Consider the following 23,370-nt stretch of genomic DNA (forward strand, 5'->3'; position numbering starts at 1 on the left):
AGGGGGTGAGGACCCGGCTGGGATCCGCGGCTCGGCCCGCCAGGGCGCAGAGAGAGGATGCATCCGCAAATCCCGAGCCGGATCCTCGTGCCGGACGGAAGGCGTAGAAGCTGGAGGGGCCTTCGTGTGAAAATCCCTTGTGGGGTTTGGTGTTTCACTTTTTAAAGGTTAGACCTTGCGGGCTCTGTGCCTCCCACCCCTTGTTTTCCATCCGCGTAAAGGAACTGGGCGCCCGGTCTCCTCTCCCCGGGACGCAGGTTTCGCCGCGGACTCCGCGCTCAGCTTGGGAGACACGGCAGGGGCGCGCCCCAGGGAAAGGCGGCGGTAAAAGTTTCGCGGCTGAGCACCCAGCCTGATGCCGAGTGCCCCCCACCAAATTGCTCCTGCAAAGACGCAGGCTTCTTGCAATTAACCCCCCCCCCCCACCTCGAGGTGTTTAAAACCACCCCAAGGCACACTCGGACCCCCGTTCCCTCGCTCCACTTTCCTCTGCAGGCGCGCGCGGCGCGTTAAAGTCTGAGAGACAAGAGTTGCGAGGAAACAGCACCGGAAGAGCCCGGGCTTGTACAATGCGAAGCAATGAATACGAAATAACTGCAACCGCGAGGCAGCGCCGGGAAGGGCTGGAGCGTGCGGGCGTGCGGGGAGTCCCTCCCTGGGCGCCGCAACGGCACGTCCTCCCTTTCCCGGCTCCGTCCCGCCCTCCCTCCTCGGCCTCTGCGGACGCGGCCCACGCAGACCACAGCCGAGCTCGCCAGACCCCGCGACTACGAAGGCCATCCCGTCCGGTCACGCACACCCGCGCCGCGGCTGGGGCTCGGGCTGGGGACTGTGGCGGCGAAGAAGCCGTGGTAGGAAGAGCTAATGGCAATGGCGGGGTCGCCGGGGGGCGGGGAGTCAGCAGCAGACGCTGAGCTGTGAAGACTAGGGTGGCCCCGAAAGGCCGCGGAAAGGAGAAAGGGCCACGAGAAGAGTCCGGCCAGCGCTCGAGGCTGGGGCGCTGCCTCCCTGCTCTGGCCCGGCCTCGGCTTCCCGGCACCTGCTGCTGGGGCGCCCACGTGCGCGCTGGGCGTGCGGTGCTCGTCGCGGTCGGTCCTGCCCACGCCTAGCGCAGCGGCTGTGAGCCGGTGGAGGTCTCCTGCCAGTAAGTTGGGATGAGGGACGATGAGGTGACCCCCAAGTCTGGAAAGGATTCAGAGACTCATACGCGCCCCCAGGCCTCCTACCACCACACCAAGCTGCTGGTTCCTCGATTTCCAGGGTGGGGTAAAGTGACCGAGCAGAGGGGTTGGTGTGTGTGTGTGTGTGTGTGCGCGCGCATAGACGCGCGCGCGTGTGTTGTGCATCCGTTTAATGAAAGGTGGGTCATGGGTCAACCCGGGAGTGGAGCGAGATGGAGACGTAAAGAGAGAGAGGTGAGAGAAGGGGGAAGACATGGACCGGATAAGAGATAGAAAAAGGGGAAGAGAGGACAGACAGAAGGGAGAGAGAAAGAAAGGAGAGAGAGGAAAGGGAGAAGAGCAGGGAGAGAAAAGAGAGACAGGAGAGAAAAGGAGGGGACAGAAGAGTGGGGAGACGAGAAAAGAAAGAAGGTGTGGGGACAGAAGAAATGGGGGAGAGAGGGAAGAGGACATAGAGGCTGCGCGCTCTGAATACGCCAAGTCCAGCAGAGTTGGAGGCCTGTGAGAGGAGCTGCAAGCTTGAGCAAAGGGCGAGAGGTGAGCGGATAAAGGGAGATTGGTGAGTATCCGCTCACGCACCTACTTGTAAAAGGATCTAGGGGAAACACGCAGACGGTCCCGCGGGAGTCCTGTGACCCACGTGAGGTGCTCGTGCCAGCGCAGGGTGAGGTGGTGGGCAACGTTGGTCCTGGACTTGAGGAAGAAGTTCTCCAGCCTAAGGAAGCAAAAGCGTTCAAAGATCAGTGAGGCCGCGTCACAGAGGGATATGCAGATGACAGAATGCCTGGAAAATGCACCTCTATAGAGGAGAGGGTGGGGGTCTTGCCAAAGGACCAGTCACAAGAGTTGACAGTTGAATATTGGAATCTTCCTTATGGTTGGATGGCGCTTTCTTTACATCCAAAATATGCGTTATTCGTGAAAATGACGCAGTTCTACAAAGTGGCAACATTTAAAATTATTTATAGAGAGTTACTGCATTTCTCAATCACAGTTGGAAGGCAGACAAAAAAAAAAAAAAAAAAACTTGGTTTTACGATAAATGCTCTCATTCACCTACCCTCTTCTGTCCTCTGCCCAGATCAGTTTCCCAGGACACAGATTTTGTAACCTGCCAAGGAAGTGGCTACCTTGCTAGACAGGTAGTCCTTTTATCAAGAGACAGGAAATTAGTAAGGAAATCATAGGGAAGGTGAAAGTGTCCTAACCTTTTGTCCATGCCTGTATTTGAAGTGGCCTCTATTTTATTTCTTTCTTTTTTTTTACTTAGAATTAAAGGCTGGAGGGCAGTGGCTGGATCACAGCTTGCTGCAGCCTCAACTTCCTGGGCTCAACTGAGCTTCCTACGTCAGCCTCTGAAGTAACTGGGACTACATGCACAGGCCATCATGCCTGGCTAATTCTTTTATTTTATATATTTTTTAGAGAGGGGGTCTAGCCATGTTACCCAGGCTGTTCTCAATCTCCTGGCCAAAAGGGATCCTCTGGCTTCTCGCTGATCTTTTTAATGTCCAGTGCTTTCTTGGGCAATGCGTGGGGCTGAGGCATTAAATTTTGCTGAAACCTCAGTGCTGAGGGAGTGAGTGCGCACATTCTGGACCTAGGACAGGCAAGAGGCCTGGCTGGCTCAGGTGCTCTGATAATCAACCAAGAGACTGGGCCAAAACAGATGGTGGGGACCTTGCTGCACCATCCTACTGCTCCCAGGCTGCAGGTGCAACATTGTTATTGATGATTCCATTCATTTCTCTTCATACACACACATACACACTCTTCGCCATCCATGACATCTTGTTTACTTGGCAAGCTGCCTTCTCATTTTTAAGTTCCAGAATCCACACTTGCTGAGTAATGCTACCTCCCTAATAGGGACCCATAAGATTTTTCTTTCTGAGAAAAACCAACATATGGGAAAAGTTCAGTTTCTCCAAGAAAAGGTTGTGCACACATATGGTCAAATTACAAGATGTCGTTATTTTGAAAGGGAGAGCATATAAACTGATAGCTTTTGTGAGTTGAGTGCGCCATCCTGGAAGATGGTGCTTTGTCGCAGTTCCCCAAGGTTAGCATTGAAATAGTGACTACTATAGAAGATGGTGCAGAATTAAAGCCACTTGAACCCAAAGAAGGTGTCATTGGTAAGCTGGTTTTATTTTTTAGCTTGCACCTTCCTAACAATGAAAGATTAGAAGGACTTCCAAAATCCTAAAAAGAATTGGTGTAGGATACATGCCATTCCAATTCAAATGCACATAGTATTTGTCTACATATATGTACTTCTCTATAGAAAAAAATAAAACTATAGGTCTACCAGGGCTCCTTTGTTAATTAAGCTCCAGTACTAGTATATCTTAAAAGTTGTCTATCAGTGAAAGAGGTGATGCTACAAAAAAGAACTCAAATATAGTAGTGCTACTGACACATCCATATTACAGTAATATTTTTTGATTTTTACATAACAATTTATTTACATGATTATGAAGTGTAAAGATTTTTGTATTTAAAAATATATGTCATAATATAGTTTCTCAAAAACAAGTAATTTGCTGGTAATTATAGGAATGTTTTTTGAAAATTATCTGAAATACTCTAACATGAAGCTGATTTTAAGCAATATTGAAGAAGCTCTCTTCAGCAATCTATAGGTGTATCCTAACACAGTAGAAAGTCTCCGGCCGGGCGCGGTGGCTCACACCTGTAATCCCAGCACTTTGGGAGGCCGAGGTGGGTGGATCACAAAGTCAGGAGATCAAGACCATCCTGGCTAACATGGCGAAACCTCGTCTCTACTAAAAAAAATACGAAAAATTAGCCGGGCGAGGTGGCGGGCGCCTGTAGTCCCAGCTACTCGGGAGGCTGAGGCAGGAGAATGCCGTGAACCCAGGAGGCGGAGCTTACAGTGAGCCAAGATCGCGCCACTGCACTCCAGCCTGGGCGACAGAGCAAGACTCCGTCTCAAAAAAAAAGAAAAGAAAAAAGAAAGTCTTCATGAAATAGAAGGCATGTCAAAATCTCTGAAATCTTACATTTAAACCAAGCAGGACATTTTATGATCACCACTAGGGACAAATAAAATATGGTTTTGTTAGAAGTACAAATGTATTGTATTCTTAGACAGCACAAGAATATTAGCCTCTTGTGGGAAAGAACTTTCATAGCACTTCCTTAACCAGTTATTTAATAGCACTTTCAGATACATGATCCATCAATCCGTATCAAAATTTCAGAAAAAAATTATTTTCATTTTGATTGATATTTACTTTGCAGTGTATGATATTTACTTCGCAGTGATGTTTACTTTGCAGTGTATATAAAATCAATTATTTTTATAATCACTTGACTAATTATAAGATCATCCTCTATAAATCAATATAAACTTCAGGAACATTTATGAAGATATACCCCAAGATTGAAAGTGTAAAGGCTCCGTACAGAAGCCACCTTCTTTCTATAAGTATTGTACTACCAAGTCCACTCACTGCTATTTCAGGGAAAAAACAAGTTTCCATTCCTAGAGGACGGCATATTTGGAAAATATAAAGCTAAACTAAAGGGTAAATCTGCATATTCCATGTCAAAATAACCATTAATAAGTACAAACAAAATGTTATTTCAGTGTGCTAAATCAGATATGTGAAAGTTTCTTATGAGTTAGACATACTGTGTGTGTGTGTTTTGAAGTCTCGCCCTGTTGCTCAGGCTGGAATGAGGTGGCACGATCTCAGCTCACTGCAACCTCTGCCCCCTGGGTTCAAGCCTACCTCAGCCTCCAGAGTAGCTGGGATTACAGGTGTGTGCCTCCACGCCTGCCTAATTTTTTTAATGTTTTTAGTAGAAACAGGGTTTTGCCATGTTGGCCATGCTGGTCTCAAACTCCTACCATCAGGTGATCAGCCCCCCTTGGCCTCCCAAAGTGCTGAGATTACAGATGTGAACCACAGCGCCCAGCCTTTTTTCATAATTACGTAAGTTAATAGCATCACATAAACTTAATAGCTTTGACTGTTTAGCACATACTTTAATCTTATTATGATTTATTATTATGCGGATTTGGAAACTAACAAAAGCCATGATTTGCTTGGTGAAAGTAACCCTGGATGTTAAGGTGGGACTTAACATCCAGGATTTATCTGGCTTAAATACATTTTGAGGAGAGTACCAAGCTTTTGTGTATAAAGGGAAATGTTAAATGAAAATCTTCCTTTTTTTAAATACTAACTACCTGATTTACCTATTCTTCCTTTGAGTGTCCATTCTCTGTTATAATTAATATGGTATAAGGAAATGTCCTACCATGTTTCCATTTACATTTGCAAGACAAAAAATGAAACATAAAATAACTTTGTTCTCAGTTTTAGATTAGATAAATTTACAAATAATGTATTTTCAGAAAGTAGTAATATATATAGCAGCAGAATTTTTGCTAAATAGTTATAGTTACAATAATTTTCAAAAATTAAGGCAAAATATATTTTTACTTTTTAGTAAATTATTATTTAAAATATTCTCTAAAATAGTTTTATAATTGATATGTGCAGTCAATTTTTGGTATTTTATATATATATATATATATATATATTTCTTTTCTTTTTTCTTTTTTCGAGACAGAGTCTTGCTCTGTCACCCAGGCTGGAGTGCAGCAGCATGATCTCGGCTCACTGCAACCTCCACCTCCCAGGTTCCAGTGATTCTCCTGCCTCAGCCTCCCAAGTAGCTGGCACGCACCACCACACCTGACTACTTTTTGTATTTTTAGTAAAAATGGGGTTTCACCATATTGGTCAGGCTGGTCTTGAACTCCTGCTCTCAGGTGATACACCTGCCTCGGCTTCCCAAAGTGCTGGGATTACAGGTGTGAACCACAGGCAATCGCTAATTCACCACAACTTCCAACAACCTCACCTACTCCTTGACACTATGTAGGAAATATCCGGCTAGGCACAGTGGCTCATGTCTGTAATCCCAGCACTTTGGGAGGCCGAGGTGGGTAAATCACCTGAGGTCAGGAGTTTAAGACCAGCCTGGCTAACATGGTAAAACCCTGTCTCTACTAAAAATACAAAAATTAGCTAGGTGTGGTGGTGCATGCCTGTAGTCCCACCTACTTGGAAGGCTGTGGCAGGCAAATCGCTTAAACCTGGGAGGTAGAGGTTGCAGTGAGCCGAGACCATGCAGCGTGGGCAACAGAGTGAGACTCCGTCTCAGAAAAAAAAACAAAAAAAGGAAATATCCACACTACTTTCCATTTCATTTGCACGAATATGAAGTTTTGCATCTCTATCAACACTCTTAAGACACCAGTTTTTACTAAATAGGACACAGGATATAGTTGTGATTTGTTAGGTCTTACTTGCCCTGCCTCTGTATGTATTTCAGTTGCAATCCTGGATCTTACTGTATCTTATCATTCTTTAAATGAAGAAAATGAGGCCAAAAGAAGTGCAGTGATTTCTGTAATGCCACTTTTTTTTTGATAACTGCATAACTGACAGAATCCAGGACTTTCTACCTTATTGGGGGTGTGGGGGGGGGGGGGAAACTACTTAGATTGTTTCGCCTGAGTTCAAGGGAAAGCGCTCATTCTTTCTGCAGGTTACCAGTCACTCACTCCTAGCCAGAGCGTGAGTGCCTCGAGGTCACTGCCAAATGTAATAAGCCGTATGAGGGTTCATCCCAAAACAAAAAGAAAAAAATATATAAAAAAGGCAATTATCAGGGAAAAATAAAGCAAGTTCATTGTAGGGAACTGCACAGGGATCAGAAATCCCATGGCATGCAGAAGGTAAAAATGAGAGACAGCAGAGATTATCGAGTTATTGCAAAGACTTACTGGAATCACACACATTTATAGACACACATGCAGTATAAGGAGAGCAGGTGGGTAGAAAGGGAATATAATATCCTAGCTGAATGATAATAACTTGACCTCCTAGAAAAGCGACAGTTCCTTAATATGACTTTTACAGTGTTAAACCATGATGTGTAGAAGTTAAGAGCATTGAAGTCAAGAACATTTTGTTTGAATACCAGGTCTATCAATTACAAGGTGTATAATAATTACTTAAACTTTCTTAGCCTATGCGCTCTCCTCTGTAAGACAGTCCTAATAACACATAGGACTATTTAAGAGTTTAAATGGGAAGACATCAAAAGCACTGAGCACAGTGGCAGCATATATAAATAAATATTTCAATGTTTTGTTAACACTGTCAGTACTGCCCGTTATTGTGAACAGCAGCATATGGAAGCTGTTCCATGCAAGCCTAGAGATGGCAATACCCATATCTATAAGTGTACCTAGAGCTATGCAGGTACCTATACCTACTTCGATATCTATGTCTACTCCTATATTTATATTTATGTCTGTATCTGCATCACCACGCATATGTCTTTTATAGTTTAATACAGCAATGCTGATAGAAACCTAAGTCAAGAAAGGTTCATATGCATCAAAGCCGAGCTCAATAACCAATACGAAAAAACGGGAAAATCTCTGTAGGATACAGAAGATTCGTGTGGTTGGTGGAGGAAACTGGAGAAGGCTAAGGGCTGTAAGTGGGGACGTTCTGTGAGATAGTTCTGTAATAATGCCATCTCAGAGTGAGAAGGGGAAAGCAAGAACAAGAAAGGAAAAGGAATATTTCAACTTAATGATATTTCATAATATAATTATACAATATCATAAGACTTCAAAACAAAAACAGGTATAGAGGACTAAATAGACTATTTTGAACAAAAAATACACAACTAGAATCACGATAATAATATTTAATAAAATTGAAGACAGAAAAATTCTTAAAGATTATGGAGAGAAAGAAGATGGTAATAGCAAAACAACAGATTATTTCAGGAAAGAGCAAGAATTAGATTGACAGCAGTCTTGGAAAAATGACATTGGGCACAGAGTGAATGGAACTGTACTGTCAAAGCGTTAAAGAAAAACTTTTTAACCTAGTATTTATTTATATGCCTGTAAACTGTTGCTTAAAGTTTAAAATAAAGATATTTTAACATACTCAATTTTTAAAAATACTTAGATGATGTATTATAGCAAGAAGAATGATGACTTCAGGAGGATATTGCAATATCGAAGTAAAGATGAGTAAAGTCTTATGAAAATTCATTGTCTAAATAACTGATATATATTATGAGGGGTAAGATGGGAAGAAAATAGGGAGATGTGTTGTAAATTTCTTTTCTTGCTTGGATAAAAAAGGTAGATATTCACTATCACTAGATACTGGAAAAGAGTGTTAGTATAGCTGTATGTAAGTAAGTTAGGTAACTGCTATAAGAATAAAACAGAATATTACATGTTGATGTTGGCTAAAGAAAACCTGTCCAACGGAATATGCCAGTAATAATAATAATAATAATAATAATAAATGAAGCACAAAAGCAAAATAAAATTTAAAAAAATAAAAGTATAGTGGCAGAAAACATGAAAAAATGATAGAAATAATCATAAAACTATATGGGTTAAAGGTTTCAGTGAGAAGAGAAAATATTTCTGATTAGATATCAACTAAAATAAAATTCATGAACGTGTGTAAAGGATATATTTAACACAATTTATAGATTTATTGAAAATATGTGACTGGGAAAAGATTTTCAAGTCAAATAAGTATGCTGAGATGACAATTATATACTAGACAAATAGCATCAAAGCAAGACAATTATAAGAAAAAAATTTTGTTGTATACTATTAGGGGAAAAAAATAGTCAACTTGATATAATTGTCCCAAACACATACACAGATAAAGTTTAGCCTCAAATTATTTTTAGAGTGAAAAATAACAAACATTATGTTAAATAATAATTGTAATTGGAAATTTTTAACACAATCTTCTCAGAAACTGATTAAAACATTTTAAAATGAGCAGATATTAAGAACTTACGAATAAAAGCTTATTTTAGACAAGTATGAATTTAAAGTCAACAAAAATACATTTTAAACTCTTATAAAACATTTATTTAAAATAAATATATTATTGGCAAAAAATATAAGCTCAAAAAGTTAACATACAGATTATATCCTATGAGATATAATAATATTAAAACCTGATATCCAAAGTACAGCTTAATGTCACGTCTGAAAATTAAACAATGCTTACAACAATAATACAGTTATTTAATATATGGTTCTTAGATCAAATAAGAAATTATGAAAGTTTACTATGTATAGTTTAATGACATGTAATAACAAATATCTAAATCTATGATCAACAGATGTCTAAATCTGTGGCGTGTTATAAAGTAATGTTTAGAAGAAAACTTTCAGTTTTTAATAGAACAGCCTAATACTTGGTATAGAACAACATAGTAAACTCAAGAAAAAGGAAAAATGCATAAATTAGTAGAAATCGATTAAGCAGACTAACAATATTTTTTAAAAGTAAATTCTAGTTATTTGGAAAAAAATATTAGCCAGATAAACTTCTATCCAGATGATCAGGAGCAATAAAAAAATAGAAGTCCTACCAACAACATAAAGAATGAAATGCAGAGAAAATAGAGATAAAAACAGAGTAGAGAATATGAGCACCTGCATGTAAACCAATGTGAAAACCAGAATGAAATGGATAAAGTTATTTTTAGAAAAACTATAGAGTGCAAACATTTCTGAAGAAAAAAAAAGAGTTTATTGATATGTCCATAACCATAAATAAATGGAATTGCTGATTCTGCTCACTACCTCTCACTCCACCAAAATAAATACCTAAATGAGTGATTGCAGGCTGACTGAATGGATGAATACACAAATGGATTAGTCTCTGGGTAAAAAAAAAAAAATTGCATCTAAAAAGATATTACATCTAAAGTTTATGACACGTTGTACCTCTAAGGAGGTGATAATCCACTTTGCCTGCAAGGTGTTCCAGAAAATTTTGTAAAAAGAGAAAAAACTGTAACACTAGTTTCAAGAAGCTCGTATAGCCTTGGAATCAAAATGAGATGCACTGAACTCTGGTGTTGTGTCCAGCATTATTACCCTCCTGGGCCTATGTCAAGGCCCATTGACCCGATCTCCAATGACCTGCAACTGCAGACATTTTCTAAGGGCTTCTTCTGGCTGCTGGAGCCCGCTTTGCTCAGCCTCACAGCAGGGAGAAATGCCAGCAACCTTCAAACAATGACTGCTGGGGTTTTGTCTCCCTCACCCATCACATAGTGCAATTATGAAGTGCAGGCCTCCAGAGTTTCCAGCAGGGTGACGGACTAGTTTTGCGCAGTTGTGATGTGCTTGACAACAAAGAGTTGCATGGCTGTCTTCCTGTCCTGGTCTTAGTTCCCAATACTCTACTAGTATATTCTGGAAGAACCTCTGAAATAACTATACTTACATTCTTATCCCGGGGTTTTTGTCATTGTTTTTCTGTTTTGTTTTTCTTGGGAAAGGCAATTGGTACCCAAAGTGTTCCCAGGATGGAGATTCCCAGACTGGATGCTGGATGTGGACATCTTCCTGCCTGTAAACAGCAGGCATTCTATGAACGGGGGTTATCGGAACAGCAGTGCCCTGACCCCTGGCATGTCATCCCATCACAATTGCTAAGGCTTTTGCCTGTGGAAAACTGGGATAGAAAATAGAACAGTGTGCCCTGGTTTATGTCTTATCTCTGGTGTTTCTATATTAAAGTCGGACTCTGATAGGGAAGAAGTAGGACGTTAAGACCTGGGGTGGAGACTCCAGGGTGGCTGTGCTTGAGAATGTTGAACATTCAGGTTCCCCTAAGCCCTTTGGATCAGCACAAGTGTCTCATCTACACCTGCTGGAGAATAGCAGCCTCCCCTCCTCTCAAACCCGGTAATTCCCCGCCCTAAGGCAAAAGCCATACGGGATAATATATACTTGCTGTCTTGAAGATCTGACCTCACCTCCCTTAATTGATTCTAAACCAATTACGAGGTTCAAGTCTCAGCATGTCCTTACTGGGGAAATTCTGTTTCTGTCTAGGGAAGAAATGAAGATTATTAGCAGAACCTGAGAATGGATCTTGTGGGTGCTATATGCCTTCAAAACCAGCATCTCTAGGAGATTCACTGAGAGCCATTATTTTCTTGAAGTTTCAAGGAAACCTTCCAGTAGTTTAATAGTAGTTTATTGTTAGTGCTTATGTACTTTGTCCTTGCCAAATTCAATCCTGAGTCAGGCAAGTTCTCCAACATCAAAAATATCTTACTGGTACCTATATTTTGTCCCCACCACCCCTGTATCCCAGTCTGGTAACTGCCTTTATATCTAGGTTTTGCTATTAATAGTAATTCTGTTACTATCAAGTTGAGTTCAGAAATAAGAAAATATAACTAGTCATACTTTCTCACACTGAACACATAGTTTATTATATTCACACACGGTTTTCTCCTTTTGCCCCACAAAACAATGTTCAAAGTTCAATGAGACATTCCTCATAAAATTTAGATAGCTAGCATGGCAATTCCACTTGAAAGCTTATATACAATCTGAAAATTGTCTCCACTTTAAAAATGGGAAAATATTTGTAACATATTACAGCTATAGAAGTTTATAGTACATGTTAGAGAAGACTCTCAAGAATTCTGGGTGATGGTCAGACTAATGCCCAACACATCATTTATGGAAATCTGTGGTCATAACACTCACCTTAGTGAGTAGATATTTATCTTTTGTTATTATATCTATTTGTTGTATCTATTATATCTATTTGTTATTATTTCTCCTGAATTATTTTTCAAGTGACAGTCATCCAGGGAAGAACAAAGCTCATATATCAAGGATTTTTTTTTATGTCTTTTCAATATAATTCTGTATTGAATAAACAGAGAGTAAATTTGTAAGGAAATGAAAGAATGTTGGTGATATGGTTTGGCTCTGTGTCCCCACTCAAATCTCAACTCAAATTGTAAACCCCATGCACATGTCGAGGGAGGATCCTGGTGGGAGGTGATTGGCTCATGGAATCCATTTCCCCGATGCTGTTCTCGTGATAGTGATGGAGTTCTCACAAGTTCTGATGGTTTAAGCATGGAAGTTTATCCTGAGGTCTCCTTCCTGCTGGTATGTTAGGCGTGCCTTGCTTCCCCTTCACATTCCGCCATGATTATACATTTCCTGAGGCTTCCCAAGCCATGCGGAACTGTGAGTCAATTAAACCTCTTTTCTTTATAAATTAACCAGTCTCTGGTATTCTTTATAGCAGTGTGAAAATGAACTTATGCAGTTGGGTTAACTCATGTAGAGTCAGTGTGCTGTACAAAAATACACTTCTTATACAGTCACAGAATATGTTTTGCGCAACCAAGGCCAACTTAAATAGGAATACTAATAGTAGAGATTACTTTTTTAAAAAAAGTATTTTTTTCTGATAATTTAGGTCTGTAAAACAGGAAAAAGGATCAAATAAATGAAAATATAGATGTAAAGATAGATAATTGATAGATGATAGATGTGGAGAGACAAAGAGCTAGTAAATAATCATATGTTGGAATTTAATACCTTATTTGTCTAGCATTTACTAAGTACCATCCCATCCATGTTTATGAAATAAAGGTTTTACCTTTACTTAGGAAACTTATGTATTACTTTAAAAAAAAAGAAAAGAAACATGTTCTTACTCTTTCACCTAGGCTGGAGTGTAGTGATGTGATCATAGCTCACCGCTTCTGCCTTCCTAATAGCTGAGACTACAGGTGTGCACCACCATGCCCAGCTTACGTTACTTTAAAGGTAAAATGCATTGTTCTTGTTACCCTCTGCAATAAGAATTTTTTATTATGTATTCTTAATATATACCTTTGACTCATATTCTTTTATTTTAGGCATACGACTCAGGATTCGTAACTACATATACATGGATAGAAGTGCATGAACAGAAAATCTGCTCTTCTGGAATACCAAATGCAAAATTAAAGTCACTACAAGCAGAATTTGGAGAAAACAAATAAAAGATGCAATATAGTTTTTAAAATCATTGTTAAACTATAATGAGCCTGTACTTTGCTTAAACAATAAAAACATCTTTGATTTATACTGAATTTTGTTTTATTTGGATAAACTAATGTGAAACATCTTGAAAATGTCTTCTGCATCATTTTGGTTTTATTATGGTGAAACTCCCATTTATGTAATGCAACTTATATACAAAACTGTGCTTCCCTAAGGGGATCCCCTTAATAGAAACACCAAAACTCATTCAACTCTTGTCCTTTGTAGTAGTTATTTAATTAGCCTTTCTATGCTATACGTTCTAGGGATATCTGAACTTACGAAATTTATCAATTCTTCTTACAATTATGATCCTCAGTATAACTCAGCATAAGTCTGACTGTGCTTCTGAAGTCAGTTAGTTTATTTATTGTTATCCATGCTTAGGTGGAGAGAGAATTTCCAGTTGCCTGATTACTCTGTGAGGTAAGAATTTGTTAGCAACTCTCTCAGGTCATCTTTTTAAATAAGTCTTAAGAGTACATCAGAGAAAAATAGATAGCATGAAATCCGATTTGGCTGTTCTTTGTTGTAGAAAACTCCATTTGATAAAGAAAGCTAAGACATACACATTGACACACAACAAAGCTTACTAAATTTATCAATAGAATAAAACATGAAATCAATAGAAGTCAAACTCATCAAATTATTTTTCTCATTTAGACTCATCTTGACATAAAACAAATGGATCATGACACATCCCAAGAGAGACTTAAGGTAGAGAGCACAGGGGAATAATTTTCTTAGAAGGGAGTCTATGGGGATGCCAGTTTTCAAGGATCACGGTATTTTATTACATGTTTCTGTAACTTTCAAAAATTTATAAATTCCATAACTGGTAGATATACCTACCCCACTTTAAACATACGGGTACAATGAGTTAAAGATAACAAAGTGAAACAGGAAGATGTTTTAAGTGATCAGAATAGCTTAATAATCTATCCTAAGTGAGTGAATACAATTCTTGATAAATTGTCCCAAGAGGTGCTGGTCTATGCCCTTTAAAAAAAAAACCTTTGTTTTCATTAAATTATAGATAAATTCATATGTTGGTTTTATTCTAAATTGAAGAATTAAGTGTCTAACAGATTTCTGATTAAACATGCAAGGGATGGGTATATTTAGTAACTTTTTAAAAATAACATATGTACTCAACTTTCAAGTAATATTTGGACTAACTATATAATTCTACACTATAATTGTGTGGAAATTTGGTTTGTTTCATTGTAGTCCAGGTCTCAATTATTACTAATATTTCATGCTGATTCCTAAAGCTTAGTAACTATTTCTTTTCCCTGTGGTGACTTTAAAGCCTTTCTCAATTTTTTTCAGAATGCAATTCCTCAACATCTTTTAATCTGAAAACTCCTGACTTTTGGGAAGATATATCCTCAGATTAATTTATGTTATGAATCTTGTTTTTGCCTATGCGTACTTTCAAAGTGTTCTACAAGTAGCATATTAATTGTGATGATAGAAAGTGAAATGTAATTTATATAAAAAGAAATCTGTTCATGTATGTCTTTAGCAGTTGTAGGCAGAGCATTTCAACCCCCAAAAAGTGTCAGACGTTTCTATTTCTCCCCATAGTCTCTTTTGAATCACTGAGGAAAAGTATTGACATAAGCTTCTCAGTACAGAGGTGAGTTCCTCCTCACCTTTCCTTGGCAACCACTGAGTCACATGCTCCTGCCTAAATTAGTCCCTGGTCAGAGGAGAAGAATCAAGATGAGTGGCTGAAAAATCGGATCCATTTCCTCTGTGGCCAGGAGTTTTTCTCTCTTTGTTTAGGACAGGAGCTGATGTAGGCGAGCGTCCAGTAATTACCATGTGTGTTGCATATTTCCCACTTAATGAATGTTAGTTTCTACTTAGTTACCCTATTCTTTCTCTGCCATTGCATCCTGGGTATGTTGAGAATGGATAATTTGTCTCGTTTCCCTTAAGGAAAGCAAAATATAACCAATAATTTGGAATTTGATGGAGCAAACTATACACAGCCATGAGATCCTGAACTTGAAACTGGAGCAGTAAAAGGGTGAAAACATGGGTATTTTGTGTGGGATGAGTGCATTTATTGTAAACATGTATTTTAATCTATGTATAGGATGAAAGGTATGAGTGGATGTTGTATATCTGTATTACTCTGTTTTCACGCTGCTGATACAGACATACCCAAGACTGGGCAATTTACAAAAGAAACAGGTTTAATGGACTTACAGTTCCACATGGCTGGGGAAGTCTCACAATCATAGTGGAAGGCAAGGAGGAGCTAGTCATGTCTTGCATGGATGGCAGCAGGCAAAGAGAAGAGAGATTGTACAGGGAAACTCCCCCTTATAAAACCATCAGCTCTCATGAGACTTGTTCACCATCACAAGAACAGCATGGGAAAGACCTGCCCCCATGATTCAGTTACCTTCCACAGGGTCCCTCCCACAATAAGTGGGAATTCAAGATGAGATATGGGTGGTGACACACCCAAACCATATCAATATCTAAAGAGAGGTGGAAATAGGCATTGATAGTTACTATGTAGTCATTAATTGCTCACTTTGTAGGTGCTAATTCAACCCCAATTTTTTTAAGGTATTTATTTCTTTGCTTAGAATTTCAGCACAAACAATATTAAAATTGATGATGATAATGCTTTAGCTGCTGCCAATGTTTGCTCTGGACATGATTGTAATTTTTCTAGGAAAAGTCTACCTTGATCTTAAACAGAGAAACTAGAAAGAGATTTTACTTTCTCTTTCATAACTTATTATGTGAATCTTACACTATTTCAACTGTGTTCCAACAATAATGTTATGGTTTTCTTGCAATCCTGAGTCTGAAGATTCAACCCTCATGGAGAAAGAAGGGAAAAGCCAAGAGAAGAACATGCTTGACGACCCAGAGCCCAGGAGTGGGGGACCTGGAACCTGTTGGATCCCTGAACTTCCTGTTATTAAAAAAAGAGAAAATTAAGCTATTAAGTCATGATTAGCTGGATTTTCCTTTACGTTTAACTAAACGTTTCAAAACTGTAACACTCCAAATAAAAGTTACTTTATCTGCATTCTATTGGCTCTGTGTTTTGGCTCCCACCATTACTCTGAACAATATTCAAAATCTGCCTCTTGGCTTAGAAGTTTCTTTTGTCAGTGTATTTATGCGTCCACTAGAATAGAATGAGGCTATATTAAATTTATGTATCAACAGAATTAATCACTTAAAACATGAAAACATTATTTTGAAATACGTATTTAAAATGTTATTTTTATTGACATCAAGTCAAATAAGTAGTACACAAAGAATTATAAATATGGAGATAGATAGCATTTAAAGGCCATTATTTTATTATTGCCAAAATAAGAGAAATTAGGAGAAACATAAAGTACAGTCAATTTATAATCTCTATTCCAAATGAGAATCTATTATCTTTATATAGAATTAATCTGTTTATTTAAACACAGACTATTGAAATTAGTTTTGTCAAAGGAGAGGAGGATAAAAATAACTTCTAAATAGTATGCATGGAAAATGTAGTGGCCATATATATGCAGACATTATTTCTCTAGTTTAACTGAAATTTGAAGAAGAAAATGAATGCAAAAAAGTATTTGTATAAATACAGAAACATTTTGCTAATATTACCACCATAAGAGAACACCTACAGACCTCATTTAAAATCTGTTAAATCAAGTAGACCAACAAAAGATACTTTCTATTACTTGAATGAAACAAGTACCTGGTTTGCCTTAATTTATACTTTGAATACCCAAATCAGTAAAAATAAAGCAACAGAAACTTGTATCAGAAACAGCAATGCAGGGTTGGTTTAACCTTTAAATAAATCAATGCAATTTCTCGCATTAACAAAAAAAGGGGGAAACATTTATTATTGTTTTAATAGAAGCATAAAAATTACTAAGTAAATTTCAAAGGCTATCCCCAGTAAAAGCAAACTGGGAGCAAATTGGGAGTGAAGTGGGTCTTCCTTAATGCAATAAATGTATTAATAATAAACCTGTAGTAGTTAGCATTCCTAATGAAAAACTATTGAAATATTTCTTTCTACTAGTTCAACATTGTGCTGAAAGTCTAACTAAAGGCAAGCAGAATAAAATGTAATATTTAGACAAAGGTAAATAAAACTAACAATATTTGATGACAATAAGATTATGTATATGGAAATTCCAAAAGAATTAACCAATAAAGTATGATAATTAAGAAGAGTCAGTAGGCTGTGTGTGGTGACAGCTGTAATCCCAGCACTTTGGGAGGCCGAGTCGGGTGGATCAAGAGGTCAGGAGTTCAAGACCAGCCTGGGCAATATAGTGAAACCCCATCTCTACTAAAAACACAAAAAAAATTTAGCCAGGCCTGGTGGCGGGTGCCTGTAGTCCCAGCTAATTGGGAGGCTGAAACAGGAGAATCCCTTGAACCTGGGAGGCGGAGGTTGCAGTGAGCCCATTGCACTCCAGCCTGGGCAACACAGTGAGACTCAGTCTCAAAAAAAAAAAAAAAATCAGTAAAACAAGGGCACTGACCATAAAAATCAACATTAGAATTATATATGTGTATGTATGTCTGCAAGTAACATAATGCTTGCACATACACACACATGCACACACACAGAATAAAGATACAATTTTAATAGCATCACAAATGTAAAACATCTAGGAAATTAACCTGACAAAAAATATGCAAGACTTTTACACAGAAAATGATAGAATATTATTGAGAGAACATGAAGAAGATATTTTAAGTGAAAATATTTAACATTTTCATGGACTAGAAGACAATTTGTGAAGACATTAATTGGAGCCGATAACTTTATATATAGATCCAATGTAAGCCTTATGAAAATCTCAACTATTGGGGGACAATGGCAAACTGATTTTAAAATTTAAAGAAAAACCAGGAATGTTCCAGGTTCTCCTGAAGAACAAGAAAGTGGAAGAGTATATATTTTAAGTATCAAGATTATTATAAATCTGTATAATTGATCCAGTGTGTTTTTAGTTCATGAAGAGAGAAATGTACCAATGAAACAAGTAATAAGATCTAGGAATAGATCCATGAACACAATGTATACTTGATTTGTAACAAACATGACAACAAAAACAGAGAAAATTAAGAGCCTTTCAAAAAATGGTGCTAATTATACAGACTGAAAATAAAAACAAAGCTGATCTCTCCCCAATACATATGAAAAAAAATTTTTAAAATAAAAATAAAATTAAGAGGGCTAGGTGTCCATACAAAAAGTACACCTTAAAAATTAAAAAAGAAAATATTGGAATGAGTAAACAGTTTTAGGTATATTCTTCAACTGTTATAATACACAGCAATGAAATGGAACGTCAATTGTGAGTAAAAACAGTGGACAAATCTCATCAGCAATGTTGAGCCAAAGAAGCCAGACACCAAAGCATGCTCCCTTTAGGGTTCCAGTTGTATAAAACTCAGAAAGAATAAAAATTTCTCATAGAGTCACAAGGCCAGAGAATGGTTTCCAAATAGCAGAATGAAGGCAACCAAAGATATATAATGGAGGCTCTTGGGGTGCTGGCATTGTTTTTCTATTTCAGGGGTTAAGTAAATACTGGTTTGCTTTGTGATAATTTATTGATCTGGATATTTATTTTCATTCTCTTGTCTATATATATGTAATGCTTTAGTAAAAATATATTCAAATCACCAAAAGTGGGAAAAAAGCGTGAAGTATTACTACAGATAAAGCAGAACTAAAGTAATTTGACAAAAGTATAGTAAAAGTGATCAACAAAACTGACTTTTAAAATTTAGAGTAGACAGAAAATCAGTCAAATCTCTGGTCATTCTGACAAACAAGAAGATACATAATAAAATATGCAAATATGAGATAAAATGGGTAAAAACAAAAGCTAGAGATTAAAAACAAAAAAGAAAAAAACATCCTTAGGACTGGAAATTGGAAATCTAGATTGCACAGTAAAATATAAATGACCATATATGGTGGAAAAACACGTTACAAAGCTGAATAGGCTAATATAGTGAGAAAAATAGAAAAGTTTGTTTAAAATGACCCTCTTTCAATCTGTCTCTTCCTTTCCAAAATAATGTATTAGGTTCAGCTACTTTTATGGGGAGATGTATATAATATTAAAGAAATAGTTGACTTTTAGTTTGTTTAAAATTTTCTTCATGTGAAGAAAAAAATTTAAAAAAACACAATCTTCCACAAAAAGAAGCACACTCTTCAAAAAATGCACTTTACCTTTAGGAATGGATTCAGTTTTTAAAAAAACATTGCCAAGATAATATAGAGTTCCTGCATTGTCCTTACCCAATTTTTCTTAATTTAACATTATACATTACCATGATACATTTCCAAATTAAGAAGGGAGTATTGGTACATTAATATTAAGCAATCTCTATACTTCATTTGATCTAAATAGTTCTTCCAAGAATGTAATTTTTCTCTTCTGCAATCCAGTTCGTGATACCAGGTTGCATTCACTTATCACATCTCTTTATTCTCTGTGCTAGGTTTCTCAGACTGTTCTTCAGGACCTTGACCGTTTTGGTGGGCACTCGTCAGCTATTTCATAGAATGCCCCTGAATTTAGGTTTGTCTGATGTTTTCTGTCATGATCTCACTGAAGTTATGGCTCTGGGGAAATTCCAGAGGTGAGGTGCCATTTTTACCACATCATATTATGGGATGCAGGATATACAACAAGTCTTATGTTAATGTTAATTTGTTATGGTAACATTTAATTTTATTAAACTGCTTAGTGTGAAAAGTTTTCTTCACTATAAAGTTATTTTCCCTCTTTCCATACTCTGTTTTTTGTGAACCTGTAAGTTCTGCCCACCTTCAAAGAGTGGAGGTGGGAATATTTAGCTCCTTCTGGAAGCAGAATGGCTACTTACACTATTTGGAATTTTTCTCTAAGGGAGATTTGTCTTTTTATCTACATTTAACTGTTTATTCAATTATTTATTTATATCTGTATTTTGCATATATTTAATTTACACTTCAAGTTATAACTTAATATTGTGTTATTCACTGTGTTTCTTATGTCAGTTCACCTTTCACTACGGGGACCTCTCTCAAGTTGAATTCTTTGTCTTTTTGACATGCACTTACTTTCCTCTCCTGGTTTCGAATATTTCTATGCTTTCTGGAAGAAGATGCTTCAAGCTCCATCTTGGATGCTCCCTGACCTAGTCCTATAATCAGTCGTTTGTTTAAAGAGAGCTGGTTCATTTCTTTGGAGAAGGATATTAGAACCCCAAATCTGAAAGTAAATGTGCTCTTTGCTATTGGGATGCCGTTCTTCTAGGTCTTGTCACTGGACAAGACTCAAAAATCCATGTGTATATGGTATCCCCTATATACAAAGCTCTACGACCTCTGTATCTAATCGTCTGCATGTGAATCGAGCTAAACAAGAGTCCATACTGATGTCTCCAACTCTAATCCAGTGTCACAGGGTTCATATTAGCCTTCTGCTCTTTATCTGTAATCCTTCCCCACCCCCGCGGTGGTGAGCAGCTCTGCTCCTTTTCCCTCCATCCCCTGCAGGAAGTTATATTATAATTATAAGATAGTTATAATATAGTTAGAGTCATTTGCCGCAGTCTGTATTCCACAGTCTGACATACTGGATGTGATGGCTAATTTTATGTATCAACTTGACTAGGCCATGGGCTTCCTAGATATTTGGCAAACACTATTCTGGGAATGTGATATAGTTTGGATATTTATCCCCACCCAAATCTCATGCTGAGTTGTAATCCCCAATGCTGGAGATGGGGCCTGGTGACAGATGTTTGGGTTATGGGAGCAGAGCCTTCCTGGCTCTGTGGTGCTGACTTCACAATAGTACATGAGTTCTCCTGAGCTCTGGCTGTTTCAGTGTGTGGCACCTCCCCTACACATACTCGTTCTCTGTCTCCTCCTTTTGCCATGTGAAGTGTCTGCTCCCACTTAATCTTCCACCATGGTTGAAACCTCCCGACGAGGCTGTACCTGAAACCAAGCAGACACTAGCACCGTGCTTACTGTCCAGCCTGCAGAATCGTGAGCCAATTACACCTCTTTTCTTCATAAATTATCCAGTCTCGGGTATTTCTTTATAGCAAAGCAAGATGACCTAATACTTTGTGTCTTTGAGAGTGTTTCCGGATGAGATTAATATTTGAATCAGTAGATATTTGACTCAACAGATTACCCTCCCTAATGCGAGGTGGTTTTATCCAATCAGTCAAAGACCTAAATAGAACAAAAGACTGTTTCTCCTCTGAGAAAGAGAAAATTCCTCCTGCCTGACTTCCTTCGGACTGGGACACCCTGTTACAATTCAAGGTGAGATTTGGGTGGGGACACAGAGTCTGATCATATCAGGGAGTGATACTAGGATTTATTTCTTCAACAAATATTTACTGAATATCTTTCATGCACAAGGTACAGTTTTAGATGCAGTGTTTGCTGTGGTTGAAGAGACAGAATGATCATTCTAGAAAGAGATGTAACAAAACATAATCACATAAATGAGCAAGATAACTTCAGTTGGTATTAGTGTTGTACAGGAAATAAAAGAAGGGGTATAGTTGAAAACTGGAATTTTTTTGTAGTCTGTTACTGTAGTTTTCTACCATATGAAATAGATAGTAGGTTAATATACAATTTTCATTGCAAGTAGTCCTTTGGGTTCAATAATACTCAATGCAGCATTTAACTGTATTCATAAAGCCCTAAGGTGAACCTCCATTTGGCTCCTATTTTGTGCAGATACTTAGATCAATGGGCTCTATCTGAATTAGATTTCACTTATTAGGGTTAAGAGGACAAAGAGGGAAGTAAGTTACCACTACAGTTGTCATCTGTGGATTTTGCCACTGAGTATCCTTTCATCTCTTTCCTGGTAACAGCGCCCTGATGTTTTTCTGAGGAAAACATTGTTAGTCCATAAGCATTGTAGAAACCTGATTTCACTCCTGATTCCATGGTTACATGGATTTGGGGTCATGCAACTAATGCATTAAATTTGGTGGTTAAAGTAACGGATCATAATATGCCACCAAATCAGGCAAATGAGATATTATGACACTGTTTACACTATTTCTATCAAATACTCAGATCGAGGCCATTGATCCAGGTATCTGCATAAAATAGCAGCCAAATGGATGTTTATCTTAGGGCTTTACTATATGTCTAAATGGTCTGTTGAGCATTATTGGACCTATTGCACTATTTCGTTATGAAAAGATATTATATCACTAGATTATAAATCTGTATCATATGAGATATTAATAATATAGGTTGGCTTGAAAAGAAGCAGACAGCGTTTGAGGTTGCAAGCTGTCACTGAGGAAGGAACAAGCCTGGGATGGCAAGGAGTCACAGAATAAAACCAGTTCAGTGGAAAGCAGAACGCAAGAAAATCATTCCAAATAATTTCACCATCTGAATTAAATTGTGCCTAAAGTCTACTCCTGGGTTTTTAGTTTTAAAATAGGTTCCATTTCAGTTTTTAATAGATCCAATTTTTAAAAAGTTAATTTGCACAGATTTATCCTTACTTATCCAGGAAAGAAATCCTAACTGATTTAACACTATTTAAAGCATTTTTGTCTAATAAAATCTAGTCACAGTCAAGTTGTGCAGATGTTGTAGAATAGACCCTACCCTCTAGTTTCTGTCCTACCAGGAGATGGAATTGAAAATGGAAAATACAGATAACCCATTGGTTGTTGGGCTATGTGGTATCTTTTTTCACCAGTTTTTCTGGGTTTGAAATGTTTGAACTGATTTTTTTTTTACTGTGGAAAGGAATATGAAGCACCAAATCTACTTTTTAACAAACTTTAAAGTGTCTGGTACAGTATTTTTGCCGTAAACACAATGTTGTACAGCCAATCTCTAGAAGATTTTGTATCTCTTATAACTGAAACTCTATACCCACTGACCGTCAACTCCCATTTTCCCCTCCTTCCACAGCCTCTGGTAGCCACCATTCTATTTTCTACTTCCATGAGTTCGATTACTTAAGATAACTCAAATAAGTGGAATCATGCAGAATTTGTCTTCTATGACAGGCTTATTTCCATTAGCATAATGTCCTTAAGTTTCACCCATGTTGTTGCATATGACAAGATTTCCTTATTTTATAAGGCCTAATGATATTCCATTGTATATATACTGCATCCTTTTTTAGCCTTTTATATGTCCATGGACATTTAGAT

At 37.9% G+C, this 23,370-nt stretch overlaps 1 long non-coding RNA gene across 1 annotated transcript; it reads left to right on the plus strand.

Annotated features, from left to right (window-relative positions):
* Positions 1–741: 741 nt before the first annotated feature.
* On the plus strand, positions 742–13,191 carry LOC104655740. The gene is made up of 3 exons (XR_004055716.1): positions 742–851; positions 12,153–12,300; positions 12,981–13,191. It is a non-coding gene; the product is annotated as an uncharacterized LOC104655740 (long non-coding RNA).
* The last annotated feature ends 10,179 nt before the right edge of the window (positions 13,192–23,370 follow it).

The sequence above is a fragment of the Rhinopithecus roxellana genome, chromosome 21 (assembly GCF_007565055.1).
Source record: "Rhinopithecus roxellana isolate Shanxi Qingling chromosome 21, ASM756505v1, whole genome shotgun sequence".
NCBI classification, from domain to species: Eukaryota; Metazoa; Chordata; class Mammalia; order Primates; family Cercopithecidae; genus Rhinopithecus; species Rhinopithecus roxellana.